A 17,114-nucleotide genomic window follows, 5' to 3' on the forward strand; every position below is an offset into this window, starting at 1 on the left:
TACGCATTTTGTTATTTGCTGATTGTATTAAACTATCACATTCATTGTCAGTCAAGAAGAGGACTATTCGCATTGGATCCATAGTGCGCATGCGCAGTGATACTACCTCCATATGACGTCCAGTCCGCGATGGAGATTAAAAAACAAACAATATTTGACAATAACACAGGTTTCTGTTCTTGTCTTTGGTAATGTCCCCCTGTCTTTTTGTTCCACGTCTTTGTCGGTCAGGCCTGTTGTTGGTTTTGTTAGAGAGTTATGTTAGTTTACCAAGTCTGTGTTTTGAGCTCCTCCAATGAACCCTGGTCCAAGCTGCACTTAGTCGCCCTGATCCTTTCCACACTCCATCCGTGACAAGATTTTCTTCAGAAATTGTTCTACCATGATTTTCTTAAAAAAAAAAAAAAAAAAAATTGTACCCATGTATAATGCGCGCCCCAGATTGTAGGACAATAAATAAGTTACATTTTGCGCATTATACATGGAAAAAAACGGTACGTTACTTTTGGTTTAGATTCATTGTCAGATTATAGAATGACAAATGACCAGGCATCAAATTATGTGTGCACACTGAAGTTAAGATTTGCAAATCAAGTAGTAAAGAAATACAAATTGCTTCTAAAAGATAAATAAAGAATTGGGATGTGCTGTCCTCACGTGTGTGAGCGGGAACCGGCTTCATGATCGACCGCAGGAAATGGCCAGCCTGTGACGAATCATTGATGCCGGGCCCCCACCCCTCCGGAGCTGTACGTGTGTGGCTGTTTTGAAGTGATGAAATTGGCTAAACTTTAAGTGCAAAGGAATCTGCTAGACTGTGGTTTATTCAATTTGCATCGCAAAACAGAACCAATTTTGAAAATAAAAAAGAGGTATGGGAAAGAAATTTGTTTGTGGGCAGAAACTGGTCCAGACCAGCTAGGCACATTAGTGTCTAGCCCTCATGAGAAATTTATAAAAAAAAAAAAAAAGAACAGAACATGTTTTCAGGAATTGGATGAAGCAAAATTGTGAATTTGAGACATTGCAATGCTACATTTATGAGAAATAATACAAAAAATTAGGATAAGGAACGCGAGTTGAGAATGATAGAATGATATATGAATGTTGTGTGGAGAGCTTGGATAAATTGAGACCAATGTGATGAAAAGGCTCCTTTTTGGAGACTGTGTGTAAGAAGCAAATGAGCAGGGACTGCCTGAATGAAAGGAAAACACATGTTGAATGGTTGAAGTTGTTGGAGACTACCGTATTTTTCGGACTAAAAGTTGCTCTGGAATATAGGTCGCATTAGCCATAAAATGCACATAAAATCGCATTTTGGGGGAAATTTATTTGACAGACTCCAACACCAAGAACAGACATGAACGAGCAACAACAGGCTAAACGATAGGTATGCTAACGTGACATAAACACAAATGAAGAGATGAGAACGGGCCTGACGTAACATTCAGAATTATTCAAATAACTCTTACATAAATCACACGTTTAGAAAACCATCTGTGCCACTCCAATTCATTAAAGCCATTGATCGTCCTTTATGTCAACAATGGGTGCGTGCCGCTGACGGCGCTTGCACTTCAAATTATTCCACAGGCCCATATAACGATATATAAATTATATATCAAATAAGTATTATATGAGCAATAATATCAAACCATCTGTGTCACTCCAAATGATTAAATCCATCTACCAAATTCCTCATCCTTTGTCAACAACGCCGCGCGTGCGCCCTGACGTCAGCCACGGAGGTGGAAGAGAGATCCATAGAATAGGACCGGGCGTGCGTAAAAGCTATGACCGAGCCCCATCCACGGTCCCCGGACAGCCACCCGGCCGAGCGCCGACCCCCGACTTCTATCCACGGAGGTGAAAGAGATCACCGTATAGTAGGACCGGGCGTGCGTAAAAGCCATAATAGTTTTTCAAACCTTCTGTGTCACTCCAAATCATTAAATCCTTCAAACTCTTTGTCCTCCGTGTCACTTACAAAGCCGCTATAGATGCCGGTAGTGCGTGGGGCCCTTCGTCATCCCGTGATCGAATCTTTGTCCTTTATGTAAACAACCGCCGCACCGCGCTGCTGATGTCACTTGAAATTTAAATTACAGTAATCCCTTGCTACATCGCAGTTCCATTTTATCTATTTTTTATTTTGAAAATTTATGAAAAAATTCACATACAAGTCGCTCCTCAGTATAAGTCACGCCCCCCCACCCAAACTTACAAAAAAAAAAAACACGACTTATAGTCCGAAAAATACGGTACTATGGAAAATTAGAACAACTTTGAAGAGTAATTTTGAGCAAGATAAATGCTAAGAAAAAAAAAAAGTTTCTTTCGGATTGATAATTAACTAGAAAAAAAAACTAGAGAACCAGTAACACATGCAGAAGATGTGTGAACTGGGAAACTGAGGAGCGTTTTAGAAAGAAAGTCAAATTAAATGATGATAGAATCATATGTAGTAAAGTACACATCCTCCCAAAAAGTTTGTCAAGGTGTGAGGTATGGGCGTCACCAAGCCTCAGAAGGAGGGAGAGTGTAGGACAGATAGTGGAAGACTAATAATACACTTCACAACATATGGATTCTCTAATACCGTATTTTGCGGACTATAAGTCGCGTTTTGTTCATAGTTTGGGTGGGGGGGCGACTTATACTGAGGAGCGACTTATATGTGAATGTTTTCACAAATTTTAAAATTAAACAAACCGCGATGTGGCAAGGAATTTTTGTAATTTGAACTGCAGGTGCGGTGCTCTCTCCTTTCCTTTTCACCCTATTCACTTCAGACTTTACCCACGACACCGCTCACTGCTACATCCAGAAGTTCCCCGACGACACGGCCATTGTTGGATATGTCTCGGAGGGGAACAATCTGGAATATAGGACGGTCATCTAGGACTTTCTCAGCTGGTGTGAGCTCAACCAGCTTCAGCTGAACACCAGCATGATGAAGGAGTTGATTGTGAGCTTCGGGAGGACAGCACCTATCTTCACTCCGGTGAACATCCAAGGATCGGACATTGAGGTAGTGGAGAACTACAAATTCCTGGGTGTTTGCCTTAACAACAAACTGGACTGGACTGATCACACCCACGCCCTGTACTAAAAGGGCCAGAGTCGCCTCCACCTGCTGAGGAGACTGAGGTCCTTCGGTGTGTGCAGGGCTCTCCTCCGGACCTTCTATGACTCCGTGGTGGCCTCAGCTATAATCTACGCTGTGGTCTGCTGGAGTGGGGGCAGTACTGACCGGGACCAGGGGGAGACTGAATATGTTGGTCAGAAGAGCGAGCTCTGTCCTGGGCTGTCCCCTGGACTCCATTGAGGTTGTAGGTCAAAGTCAAAGTCAAAGTCTGCTTTATTGTCAACATCTTCACATGCCGAGACACACAAAGAGATCGAAATTACGTTTTCCCTATCCCACGGTGACAAGACATATTACACGATAGACATACAAGTAAACGACGCAATATAAAAAACAAGAAGGCACAAACAATAAATAATAAGAGTAACAATAAATGATAAATAAATAGATAACCAAACGAATAAAAACCAGTGTGCATACAGACAGTAAAAGTACAGGACGCTACGCAGAACGGGGAAGCGAGTTCAGGATCCTGACAGCCTGGAGTATGAAGCTGTTTGAGAGTCTGGTGGTGCGGGAGCGCAGGCTTCTGTACCTCTTCCCAGAGGGCAGAAGCTCGAACAAAGAGTGAGCGGGGTGACTCACATCACTCACAATCGTGGTCGCCTTGCGGGTGAGATGGGAGGCGTAAATGTCCTTCAAGGAGGGGAGCGAAGCACCAATAATCTTACCAGCCGTGTTCACTATGCGCTGCAGGGCCTTCAAGTTGTAGTCAGTGCAGCCGCCACCCCAAACAGCAATACAGCTGGAGAGGACGCTCTCAATGGTGCCGCGGTAAAATGTAGTCATGACGGCCGGAGGGGCGCTCGCTCGCCTGAGTTTTTGCAGGAAGTACAGGCGGCGCTGGGCTTTCTTTGTCAGTGATGCGGTGTCGGTGGACCAGGAGAGATCCTCACTGATGTGCACCCCCAGGAACTTGGCGCTGCTCACTCTCTCCACCACAGCACCGTCGATGGTCAGCGGCAGGTGTTGGGTGTGACCCTTCCGGAAGTCCACAACAATCTCCTTGGTCTTGTCGACGTTCAGCAGGAGGTTGTTGTCCCTGCACCACGTGGTCAGAAGGTCAACCTCCAGCCTGTATTGAGTCTCGTCTCCCTTGGTGATGAGACCCACCAGAGTCGTGTCGTCAGCAAACTTCACTGTACGGTTGTCGCTGTAGGTTGCAGTGCAGTCATGCGTCAGGAGGTTGAAGAGCAGCGGACTGAGCACACAGCCTTGGGGGGCCCCCGTGCTCAGCGTGATGCTGACGGAGATTTTGTCGCCAACACGTACTACCTGTGGCCTCTGACAGAGGAAGTCCAGTAGCCAGTTGCAGAGGTAGGTACTGAGGCCCAGTGTGTCAAGTTTGCTGATGAGGCGTTGTGGCACAATGGTGTTTGAAGGCAGAACTGAAGTCCACAAACAGCAATCTCACATACGAGTCGCTTCTCTCCAGGTGGGTGAGGGCCGAGTGGAGGGCAGAGCAGATGGCATCCTCAGAGGACTGTTTGGCTCGGTACGCAAATTGGAAGGGGTCAATGGTGGGGGGGAGAACGGATCGTGCCACGGGGCGGTAGTCATTGAAGCAGGACGGAGCGGGTTTCTTCGGCACAGGTACGATGGTGGCAGCTTTGAAACATGACGGGACGATGGCCTGCTGCAGGGAAGTGTTAAAGATGTCTGTGAAGACATCCGTCAGCTCACCAGCACAGTCCTTCAGCGCTCGACCTGGAATGTTGTCAGGGCCCGCCGCCTTACGGATGTTGATAGCGGCAAGCGCCCTCCTCACGCTGTCGGCGGAGAGGCACAGGGGCAGCTCGTGTGAAGGGGGAGTGGCCTTCAGCGGGCAAGTGCTGTTCTGAGCGTCGAAGCGAGCAAAGAAGCGGTTGAGGTCATTGAGCAGACGGACGTCGCCTTCACAGCTCTGCGGCGTGGGCTTGTAATCCGTGATGGTCTGAATGCCCTGCCAAAGGCTCCGTGCGTCCCTGCTGTCCCTGAAGTGGGCGGTAATTTTGCACGAGAACCCCTGCTTTGCATCTTTGATGCCCCGGGACAGGTCAGCCCTCGCAGTCCTCAAGCCAGCCTCATCCCCCGGTCTAAAGGCTTTGTCCCTGGCCCTCAGCAGCCTGAAGACAGCCCCCGTCAGCCATGGCTTCTGGTTAGCCCGAGTGACGATGGATTTTGAGTGAGTCACATCATCAATGCACTTCCTGATGTAGAAGGAAACAGAGTCAGTATACTCCTCAATGTCTGTCCGATCGTCGCAAGTGGCAGCCCTCCTAAACATGTCCCAGTCAGTAGAGCCAAAGCAGTCACGCAGTGCATCAGAGGCACCCTCAGGCCACACCCGTACCTGCTTGCGAACTGGTCTGGACGCTCTCACCATTTGTCTGTATGCAGGCAAAAGCATAACAGTGATATGGTCAGAAAGTCCAAGATGGGGGAGGGGGGCGGCTTTGAAAGCTTCTTTATGCGAAGAGTAGACCAGGTCCAGGAAGCTGTCGCCACGGGTAGGAAAATTAACATGCTGGTGAAGCCTCGGAAAAACAGACTTCAGGTTAGCATGATTTAAATCCCCAGCGAAGATGGTGAAACCGTCAGGGTGCGCTGTCTCTTGTTCACTGACAGCCTGGTACAGTTCACTAAGAGCCGCGATCCTGTCGCCTTCAATGTTGGAAGGCGGGATGTAAACCGCGACGAGCAGAATCGCGGTAAATTCCCTTGGCAGGTAAAAAGGACGGCACTTAATGATCACGAACTCCGCCAGTGGCGAGCAGTGCTTGCATACCACTACAGAGTCCCGGCACCATTCGTCACGGATGTATGTAGACGCATATTCCACCTCCACGAGATTTCCCCCCTTGTACAATGGCCCGGTCCGCCCGATAGCACGCTAGCCGCTCCAGATGTACAGCAGAGTCCGGAATGTTGACAGTCAACCAAGTCTCCGTGAACACGAGCACACAGCAGTCCCGCACTGTCCAGTTTGTAGATCGCAGCAAGCGAAGGTAATCCATTTTGTTGTCCAGCGATCGAACATTCGCCAGAAGAATGGAAGGCACGGCCGGGCGAGCAGGGTTGCCCGCCAGCTTGGCCCGGACGCCCCCGCGTTTGCCCCTCTTCAGCCTCTTCGCACACCGCTTTCGACGCTTCCCAACCGGGGGAGGAATAGCAGACGAGCCCGGCGACGCTTCAGGACGTAACAGGCCGAGCTCCTTTAATGTTCCTGCATCAAAGTCCAGAACTCGACAAAACTCGCTTTGGCCGATGTCAAGCAGAACCTGCCTGCCGTACTTGTAGCACGACTCAGTACGACAAGACGAACAAAAAAAACTGCCGGACAAACAAACACTCATTAGACGGACAAAACACCGCTTGGGCGGGACAGAGAGAGGTCGCTGCGTATGCACGCGCCGCCATCTTGAAATAGGTGAGAGGATGATGTTGATTAAGCTTAAATCCATCATGGACAACACCTCTCACCCCCTCCATGAGATTGTGCGGTCCCTGAGCAGCTCCTTTAGCGGCAAACTTTTACACCCTCGTTGTAGGAAGGAACGTTTTTTTTTTTCAAAGTCAAAGTCAGCTTTATTGTCAATCTCTTCAGCAAAATGGAGCCAGTGTGCATACAGCAGACAGTAAGCGTAGCGCAAAAGTACAGGACGCTACGCAGAAAGGGGAAGCGAGTTCAGGATCCTAACAGCCTGGAGTATGAAGCTGTTGTTGAGTCTGGTGGTGCGGGAGCGCAGGCTCCTATACCTCTTCCCAGAGAGCAGAAGCTCAAACAAAGAGTGAGCGGGGTGACTCACATCACTCACAATTGTGGTCGCCTTGCGGGTGAGATGGGAGATGTAAATGTCTTTCAAGGAGGGGAGTGAAGCACCAATAATCTTACCAGCCGTGTTCACTATGCGGAACGGATGTGCTCCATGACAAGCCGCTCAAAGCACTTCATGATGATGGGCGTAAGTGCCACGGGGCGGTAGTCATTGAAGCAGGACGGAGCAGGTTTCTTCAGCACAGGTACGATGTTGGCAGCTTTGAAACACGACGGGACGATGGCTTGCTGCAGGGAAGTGTTAAAGATGTCTGTGAAGACATCCGTCAGCTCACCAGCGCAGTCCTTCAGCGCTCGACCCGGGATGTTGTCAGGGCCCGCCGCCTTACGGAAGTTGATAGCGGCAAGGGCCCTCCTCACGCTGTCGGCGGAGAGGCACAGGGGCAGCTCGTGTGAAGGGGGAGTGGCCTTCAGCGGGCAAGTGCTGTTCTGAGCGTCGAAGCGAGCAAAGAAGCGGTTAAGGTCATTGAGCAGACGGACGTCTCCTTCACAGCGCTGCGGTGCGGGCTTGTAGTCCGTGATGGTCTGAATGCCCTGCCAAAGGCTCCGTGCGTCCCTGCTATTCCGAAGGTCCTTCATTCCCTTTGCTGTCAGACTTTACAACATGCGAGCCACCTGATAAAATGAACGCGTTTTGTCTCTACTAGCAGCACGTGTTCGTCCTTGTCTGTTATTTACCCTTTTTTGTCATTCTGGCACTTGTTTTGTTCTTACACTCTTATTATTCTTGCACTCATATGCGCTGCTGTGACAAGTGGGATGAATAAAGTTCTATCAATCAATCGACGTCAGCGGCGCGGCGGTTGTTTACATAAAGGACAAACGATTCAATCACGGGATGACGAAGGGCCCCACGTACTACCCGGCATCATTAGCGGCTTTGTTTGTAAGTGATACGGAGGACGAAGACTTCCAAGGATTTAATGATTTGGAGTGACACAGAAGGTTTGAAAAACTATTATGGCTTTTACGCACACCTGGAGATCTACAGAGCTCTCTTTCACCTCCGTGGATGGAAGTCGGGGGCCGGCGCTTGGACGGGTGCCTGTCCGGGGACGGTGGATGGGGCTCCGACATGGCTTTTATGCACGCTCAGTCCTATTCTAAGGAGCTCTCTTCCACCTCCATGGCTGGAAGTCGGGGGCCGGCGCTCGGCAGCTGGCTGTCTGGGGACGGTGGATGAGGCTCGGACAGGGATATATTTGATTTGATATATACTTTATATATCGTTATATGGGTCTGTGGAGTATTTAGAACTGCAACTCACGACGAGTGCGACGTCAGCGGCGCGGCGCATACGCGGCATCGTTTACATAAAGCACGATCGATGGATTTATTGAATGGGAGTGACACAGATGATTTGATTAACGTGTTATTTATGTAATAGTTATTTGAATAACTGAATGTTACGTCAGGCCCGTTCTCAGTCTTCGTTTGTGTTTATGTCACGTTAGCATACCTATCGTTTAGCCTGTTGTTGCTCATTACCGTTTTTTTCCGTGTATAGTGTGCCCCCATGTATAGTACGCATCCCTATCACACACGCAGGGAGGCAATGGGTCCCATTTTTATAGTCTTTGGTATGGTCTTAACTAGGCTGGATGTAATTTTTTTTGTTGGCGTTGATTTCTCCGACTGCCCATAAACGCACCACCGCGCTCCGTGCGCGCACGGGACAGCAAACGAGCAGGTGATCGAGCAAGCGTCTGATACGAGAGCATTGCGGTCGCATGGAGCGTGTTTGAAGTGAACAGCAGAGACGAAAGGAACAAGGCAAAGTGTTGTGAAATAAAATATTGCCTGTAATACGGATTTAGGTAGAGAACTGAACTCTCACTCTTTATATAGCTGACGTGTCTTGCGCATCCGTTCTGCGCATCTATAATGGCGGCCTTCGTATGATATCCGGTTTGCGTGTGTGCGCGTGTGCGTGTGTGCGCGTGTGTGCGAGAGAGAGCGAGAGAGAGAGCGCAAGAGAGAACTCTCAACCGTAGCACGCCGCCGACCGCCCAACTGCACCGCGCTGGTAGCATTATTGTGACAGAGCCGTCGCTGAGATTTAGAAGATATTTTTAAAGTCCTGATGTACTTTCTAAAATTTAAGTGGACCTCAGTGCGCACTGCGCAGGGAGCTTAATTTGGTGCGGTCGCGCAACCGCAGCGCGCCGGGCGCTCACTGTCGCATTGCTTAAAGAGCGCCTTTGTGTTTTAGGATGAACAGCAGAGACCAAAGGAACAAGGCAAAGTGTTGTGAAATAAAATTTTACCTGTAATACGCATTTTGTTATTTGCTGATTGAAACTGCTAATTAAACTGTGAATTGAAACTAATAGGAAGAAAACAACTCTCGCTCTTAATATAGCTGACGTGTCTTGCGCATCTGTTCTGCGCATCTGTAATGGCGGCCTCCGTATGACGTCCGGTCCGCGATGGAGATTAAAAACAAACAATATTTGACAATAACACACCCTCAAGGATTGCACCATCGCATCAAACGATGTGTCGTCAATTATGTATTTTACTGACTAAGTGTGTTGGCCAGGATGGCTGAATGCGATGCGCGATTGACAACAAACAAGAAGAAAGGTGAGTTTTATTTCGGGGGAGATTTGTCATGTCTCGTCCCCAGTTTTGCTATGTGTCTAGGTTGCCATAGTTTCTGTTCGCGTCGCCCCTCTCTTCCTGTGTCACCTCAATCGATGTAACGTGTTTTGTATCTAAGTCCTGTCTGCCCCTCGCTCACCGTTGGATCATTGCATGTGTTACTGTCATTCTGTTCCTGTCTTTGGTAATGTCACCCTGTCTTTTTGTTCCACGACTTTGTCGGTCAGTCCTGTTGTTGGTTTTGTTGTACCATGACTTTCTTTAAAAAAAAAAAAAAAAAAAAAAAAAAAAAATTAAAAAAAATAAAATTAAAATTTTTTTTTCTTTGTACCCATGTATAATACGCACCCCAGATTTTAGGACAATAAATTAGGTAAATTTCGCGCACTATACACGGAAAAAAACGGTAATGTCTGTTCTTGGTGTTGGATTTTGTCGAATAAATTTCCCCCAAAATGCGACGTGTTTTTTTTTCACTTTATTGTGCATTTTATGGCTAATGCGAAGTATATTCCGGAGCGACTTTTAGTCTGAAAAATATGGTACATTTGGTGTCATACCATTGAGTTAAAATGTTCTCAAACTTTTCGATCTTTTGCTGTAAGCCATTGGAAGATGCTTGAAAAGTGACTAAATAAGCTATGAGGAAGTGTTGTAGCTGATAAGGGAGGTGGGCAAAGGAACCATCTGCTACAGGATTTACGGTCTATTCCTTCAGTCCAAATCCAACCAAGATCAGAGAATCTTCTTTAAAACAGGAAGCAATCAATGGGATAGCCCCTGTCATAAATGGTCTTTGGTTAGGAGGAATCATTAGGAATTGCTCAGACTCTCCTTGTAAACACTCCTATTTGCCCAGTTCAAAAGGGCAATAAAATTGACTGGTGAATGATACAAGTCCTTTATGCGGAGTATAGATCCAGAGTTTGCCAACATTCCTTATCATACAGAGATGCGTTGGCTAAGTCGGGGGAAAGTTCTCAACAGAGTTTTTGAGCTCAGCAACGAAATCCGTCAGTTCATGGACAGTAAAGACAAAGACTCCACCGTTTTACGGGATGAAAAGTGGAAATGTGAGATGGCGTTTCTAGCTGACATAACCGCACATCTCAATGCCTTAAACCTCCAGCTCCAGGGACGTGACCGCATGATCACTGACATGTATGACGCAGTGAAGGCATTTCAAGTGAAGCTGATTTTATGCTTCAGTGCAACTTGTCCCACTTTCCCTGTTGCCAAGTAATGCTGAACCAAGTCGGCACAACGGTGTTCCCAAATACGCACTTTGCTGTTTAACTGAGCGCACTGCGCACGGAGTTTGCACGCCGCTTTGGTGATTTTGAGGAACAAAAGAAAAATTTCGAGTTGTTTCGCAACCCATTTGCCGTCGGCGTAGAATCTGCACCTGTTCAGATTCAGATGGAGCTGATTGAGCTGCAGTGTAATGGGACGCTAAAGTCAAAGTATGACACCGCAGGGCCCACAGAGTTTATTCACTCCATTCCTGCAGCACTGTCCGAACTCCGTCTACATGTGGCTCGAACCTTGTGCATGTTTGGTAGCACATATCTGTGTGAGAAGCTGTTCTCAGTGATGTAGACAAACAAAACAGCACACAGGAGTCGTCTCACTGATGAGCACCTTCAGTCCATCCTGAGAGTCTCCACAACACGGGACCTCACAAAGAACATAAACCAACTTGTTGCCAAAAAAAGATGCCAATCATCCGGCTCTGATAAAATGGCATAAGAGCAAAGAAAACTGAATGTTTCTATTCATTATTTGTTATTGCTGAAAAGCACAAATTGTTTTTATATTTCCAGGTTTTGTTTTGTTTTGCAGCATGTTCATATTTCTATCTTGTATAATTTCGACAGGAGATATTTTTATGTAGAGTAAAATCATTTGGGATATTTAAAATTTAGGTTTTTTATTTAAAATGACATAAAAGCAAAGAAAATCAAACGTTTTGATTTATTATTTTAATGTTTACTTGAAGTACAAGCACTGTCACCATTTTAATTTATTTTATCAGGCGGTCTTTATGCAGCATGTTCCAATTTCTAACTCGTATAATTTTAACTGGATATATTTTTATGGAAATCAAGATATTTTAAGTTATTTAAAGTTTAATTTTATTTATTCTAGAATAACATTCCTGTCCGTTTGTATTTATATTTATGTTCAAAGTTAGTTTTAGTGTGTTCAATAAATGTTTGTTCTGTTCGGCCCGCGACCTGAAGTGTGTTTTGGATTTTGGCCCCCTGTGCCATCGAGTTTGACACCCCTGGTCTATGGGCTCTTCTGAATAGATCGATTGACAATGTCAACTGAGGAAAAGATGATCACATGATGAGAACTTTGAGGACTGGCCATGGGACCACAGAAACCCATACGAAACCAACACTTGGTACTAGTATGTGAAGTTCACTGAGGTCCCACACACAGGAGGGATGCTATGTGTGTTCTAAACTCCACCCTTCCGCCACGCTAGTTCACCTGGAGGCCAAAGTGATGAATGTCACTGACTCAAAATGCATGGCCTCTATAGGAGTTGGATTTCCACACAGTGCTGTCACAGTCAGTGATGCTAGCTCTACTGCCCTGGACTCACAGAAAGAAACCTGTGATTGAACTCTTTTGGATTGATCTCAATGTGACTGTTGAAGGACGAAACATGCCACAAGTGGCCTATACAGAGAGGCCACCTGGAGTGAACTACACGTGTAACATCCAACGAAAGGAAACCCACACATGTATTGACGACAACTGCTCTCCAGGAGTTAACTGGATGGGAGCTTTGGACAACACCGCTGAGTGTCAGGATAGGAAAGCCACTTCAAGTGGAGTGGGCTCTCCAGCCAACATGGCTGCACCATCAAACGGAACCTACTTCATACAGAATGGCTGGTGGCTTTGTGGTCACAAGTGTCAGGGTTTTTACATACATGTTGGAATGTATGTAACCAGTAATAAATAACCTAGCTAGATTAGTTTTATGCTTATGTTGGTGTTTAACCAGTAATAAATAACCTAGCTTGTCCCATCCGACACAATGTTGTAAAACATTCCCTGCTATGCATTGACTAGAGGTCAAGGGCTTTCTCTTCTCTATCCAGTCCACTCTCACCCCCACCCTGTTTCTCTTAATAAAAATGCTCATGCAGGAGATGAGAGTCAGACCTCCATTCGATCATCGCTGTACGAACAGCGACGAATGGACTCTCCACATGCAGGTATCTAAAATGACTTAATTGTCTCCCGGGACTTGCTGCAGCACAATCTACATACTCACCTCTCCCCACAACTGCTCTGTCCACACCTCTATCATCGTCACCCACTCTCTCTCTTGCAGAGGCCGCGCCCGCACTCCAGGTCCGCAAGGAGGAAGTGCGCCAGATGTTCCGGAGACAAAAGACCAGGAAGGCACCGGGCCCAGACGGCGCGTCACCTTCCTGCTTGAAAGTCTGCGCTGAGCAACTGGCGCCCACCTTTGCACGGATCTTCAACCGTTCTCTGGAGCTGTGTGAGGTGCCCTCGTGCTTCAAGAGCTCCACCATCGTTCCAGTGGCCAACAAGCCCGCCATCACAGGTTTGAATGACTATAGACCCGTCGCACTGACATCTGTGGACATGAAATCTTTCGGGAGGTTAGTGCTGAACCACCTCAAGGAGGTCACGGGCCCCATGCTTGACCCCTTCCAGTTTGCCTACTGGGCAAACAGGTCAGTGGATGATGCGGTCAACATGGCTGCACTACATCCTGCACCACCTGGACACCCCAGGAACGTACGCCAGGATCCTGTTCGTGGACTTCAGCTCGGCGTTCAACACCATCGCTCCTGACATCCTCCAACAGAAGCTCATCCAGCTTGCAGTGCCTGCCTCCACCTGTCAGTGGATCACCAGCTTCCTGACCAACAGGAGACAGCGTGTGAGGCTGGGGGGCATCACATCTGACACCTGGACCACCAATACTGGAGCCCCTCAGGGGTGCGTCCTCTTCCCACTACTCTTCTCTCTCTACACCAGGGGTGTCCAAACTACGGTCCAGTTTTTATTGGCCCGCAGCAAATTCTGAAAACATAATTGAATATGGCCCGCACAAGAAGATTGAACTCAACTCTGTTGCACTTCTCAGTTTCAACACTAGATGACCAGGAAACGTGCAAGGAACATCTCTACAGACCCTTCTCACCTAAGTTGCAGTCTGTTTGAACTACTCCCCTCCGGACGGCGTTACAGAACTCAGTACGCCAAAACCAGCAGAAACAGAGACAGCGTCTTCCCTCAGGCTGTTGCTCTGATGGACTCACACCACTCTTAGAGTCTCAGAGTCATTACTGTGCAATAACATCCTGCTCTCCACACCTTTTTTTAATTTGTCTACACTTTTTGTACTATGTGTCCTCTCTGCATCCATTGCTGCCTGGTCATCCTGGAAGAGGGACCTTCCCATCTGTGGTCTCTTCTCTAGGTTTCTCATTTCCCCTAGCTGGAGTTTTGAGTTTTTCCTTGCCCTTTTGGGAGTTTAAGACCAGGGGATGTTTGAGAATATTTGCCATTGTCCTGTGTTGTTAGTCACCCAAATGTTGAACAGAGGGTGTGATTTACAAAAGTCAAATTCCATGTTTGGCACGCTCAAACATGGCGAATAAAAACTGTTGAATCTTGAATGTGGTTCTTGCAAAATAAGTTAGTGAGCACCACTCTAACAACAAGGGTTGTCCGATGCTGCCCGCCAACTGGACAGGAGTGTGTGCACCAGTGTTGGCAACAGACCACACCTGAAGATACAGCATCATCAAATGACAACGGCACACAACTCTCCTGGAAGTCGACTCAGGGCTGTTGCGACCTTCGACCCTCATGACCCTGTATGGGGTACAAATGTCCCAGACGGCCATAAAGTATGGTCCGTCTGTGACAAAACTTCATGCGCTTTTTCCTTGGATTGGAGATAGCAAAAACATCAATCCTAATAGAGACACTGAACTACAGTCAAAACTCGGTTTTTGACCACAATCCATTCCAGAAGGCGGTTCGAGAAGCGAAACGGTCGAATTCCGAATCTATTTTTCCCATTGCAAATAATGGAAAAAATTGTAGTCCGTTCTAAGACTAAAAAAAATTCCTTTTTTTAAGCATTTTTTCATTTGTGCATTTTTGTCCGATCCCGCATCTGCAGCGCACCGCCGAACGCGCAACCGTAGCGCGTTGCCCACCGCGCAACTGCACCGCGCTGGTCGCATTATTGTGACAGAGCCGTTGCTGAAATTTAGAAAATATTTTTAAAGCCCTGATATCGCATGTGCCGTTGCTGAAATTTAGAAAATAATTTTAAAGTCCTGATGTACTTTCCAAAATTTAAGTGGACCTCAGTGTGCAGGGAGCTTGATTTGGTCCGATTGTGCAACCGCAGCGCGCCCACTGTCGCATTGCTTTAAGAGCGTCTTTGTGTTTTAGGATGGCTTTACTGCTCCCACTTGCTTTCTTTGGAGGCATGATTAGGGGTAAATACAATCCTCAAAGTAACGAAAATACAATAACTACAGAGTCAGTCGGCATCCGGGCCGCGCGGTCGGGTTTTCTCGGGTCCTCCCGGCTCATCTCGCGAGGTTCGACCTCCGAATTTTGTGCAACTTCCCTCTCCCCAGCCGCTTCGTCCAGCTCATCCCAAGGCGTTCCCAAGCCAGCTGAGAGACAGTCTCTCCAGGGTCGTCTACAGGGCCTCCTGCCGATGGGACCCATGGAGGCGTCCAAGAGGCATCCTGATGAGCCACCCGAGCCCCCTCTGAGCTGTCAGGACCCGTCCCCCCACCCGAAGGCTGAGGGACGCTGCCCTCTCGTTCACCGGGGTGAACCCCAATGTGTAGGCGCCCAGCCGGGGGGCAATAAGTATACCTACACCTGCTCGACGCCTCTCACCGTGGGCAACTCCAGAGTGGAAGAGAGTACAGACCCTCTTGGGAGGGCTTGTACCAGAACCCAAACTGTGTGTGGAGGCAAGTCCAATTATGTCTAGTCGGACCCTTTCTGCCTCGCACACCAGTTCGGCTCCTTTCCAGCCACATAGGTGACATTCCATGTCCCAAGAGCCAGCTTCTGCAGCCAGGGATCGGAGCACCAAGGTCCCACACTTTGGCTGCCGCCCAGCTCACTTTGCACCCGACGCCTTTGGTCCCTCCCACAGGTGGTGAGCCCATGGGAAGGATGGACTTACATTTCCTTCTCGGGCTGTGCCTGGCTGGGCCCCATGGGCGAAGGCCCGGTCACCAGACGCTCGCCTTCGAGTCCCACCTCCAGGCCTGGCTCCAGAGGAGGGCCCTGGTGACCCGCGTCCGGCAAGGGAAAACTAAGACCATACATTGTTTTATTAATAAAGGCGGCTTGGTGGAGCACTGGTTAGCACGTCCGCCGCACAGTTAGGAGGGTACCGGTTCGATTCTATCTCCGACCCTCCCTGTGTGGAGTTTGCATGTTCTCCCTGTGCCCGCGTGGGTTTTCTCTGGGCACTACGGTTTCCTCTCACATCCCAAAAACATGCTTGGTCGGCCAATTGAGCACTCCAAATTGCCACAAGGTGTGAGTGCAAGTGCGGATAGTTGTTTGTCTCTGTGTGCCCTGCGATCGACTGGCAAACGGTTCAGGGTGTCCCTCACCTACTGCCCGATGACTGCTGGGATAGGCTCCAACACGCCCGCGACCCCCGTGGGGACAATTGTTATAGAGAATGGATGGATAAAATACTATAAAATATAATAAAATACAAAATACTATAAAACAGCGTCAGGGCATTGAATTTAGCATTTCATATGCGGATCCTCTTAATAACCCACCTGCACATAATCCAGAAAATCTAGTCTGAAAACATCTACCGTATTTTCCGGACTATAAATCAGAGTTTTATTTTCATAGTTCATCGTTTGGCCAGGGGTGTGACTTATACTCGGGAGTGACTTGTGTGAAATTATTAACACATTTTTATATCATTTCACATGTTATTTTCACACTAAACCGCAAGAGGGCGGTCTCGGCCTGTGGAATAATTGGACTGCAACGGACAATAAATCGGACATAAGTAACGTAGAAGAGGAAGCGCTGCAACTTCTCCCTCCGGAGTTAGCGAAGTTGTTTAAAAGTGATAGAGGATGAAGATTTCATCGGATTTAGTGATTTGAAGTGACACGGATGGTTTGGTTAATTTATTAGCATGTTACTTATGCTATAGTATACCGGACAACTATTCAGCCTGTTGTCTCAATTCTATTTTTATTTTAAATTGCCTTTCAAAATGACTGCCTATTCTTGATGTTGGATTTTGTCAAATACATCTCTCCCAAAAACGGACTTATACTCCAGTGCAACTTGTATACGTCTTTTCCTTCTTTATTATGCATTTTATGGCCGGTGCAACGTGTACTCCGTACTTGTACCTATATTACGGAAAATACGGTAAATGGTAATATCTTATACCTATAGCGGCACTTAGTGATAGGAAATCAAATTCTTTACACTTTGATGGACTGCAACAAATCCAAC

At 47.5% G+C, this 17,114-nt stretch overlaps 1 protein-coding gene across 14 annotated transcripts in view; it reads right to left on the reverse strand.

Annotated features, from left to right (window-relative positions):
• LOC133159954 (homeobox protein PKNOX1-like) overlaps positions 1–17,114 on the reverse strand; it is a 146,088-nt gene that overhangs the window by 105,886 nt on the left and 23,088 nt on the right. The gene's annotated exons all lie outside the window — the stretch shown is intronic.

This window comes from Syngnathus typhle, linkage group LG9 (assembly GCF_033458585.1).
Source record: "Syngnathus typhle isolate RoL2023-S1 ecotype Sweden linkage group LG9, RoL_Styp_1.0, whole genome shotgun sequence".
Classification (NCBI taxonomy): domain Eukaryota; kingdom Metazoa; phylum Chordata; class Actinopteri; order Syngnathiformes; family Syngnathidae; genus Syngnathus; species Syngnathus typhle.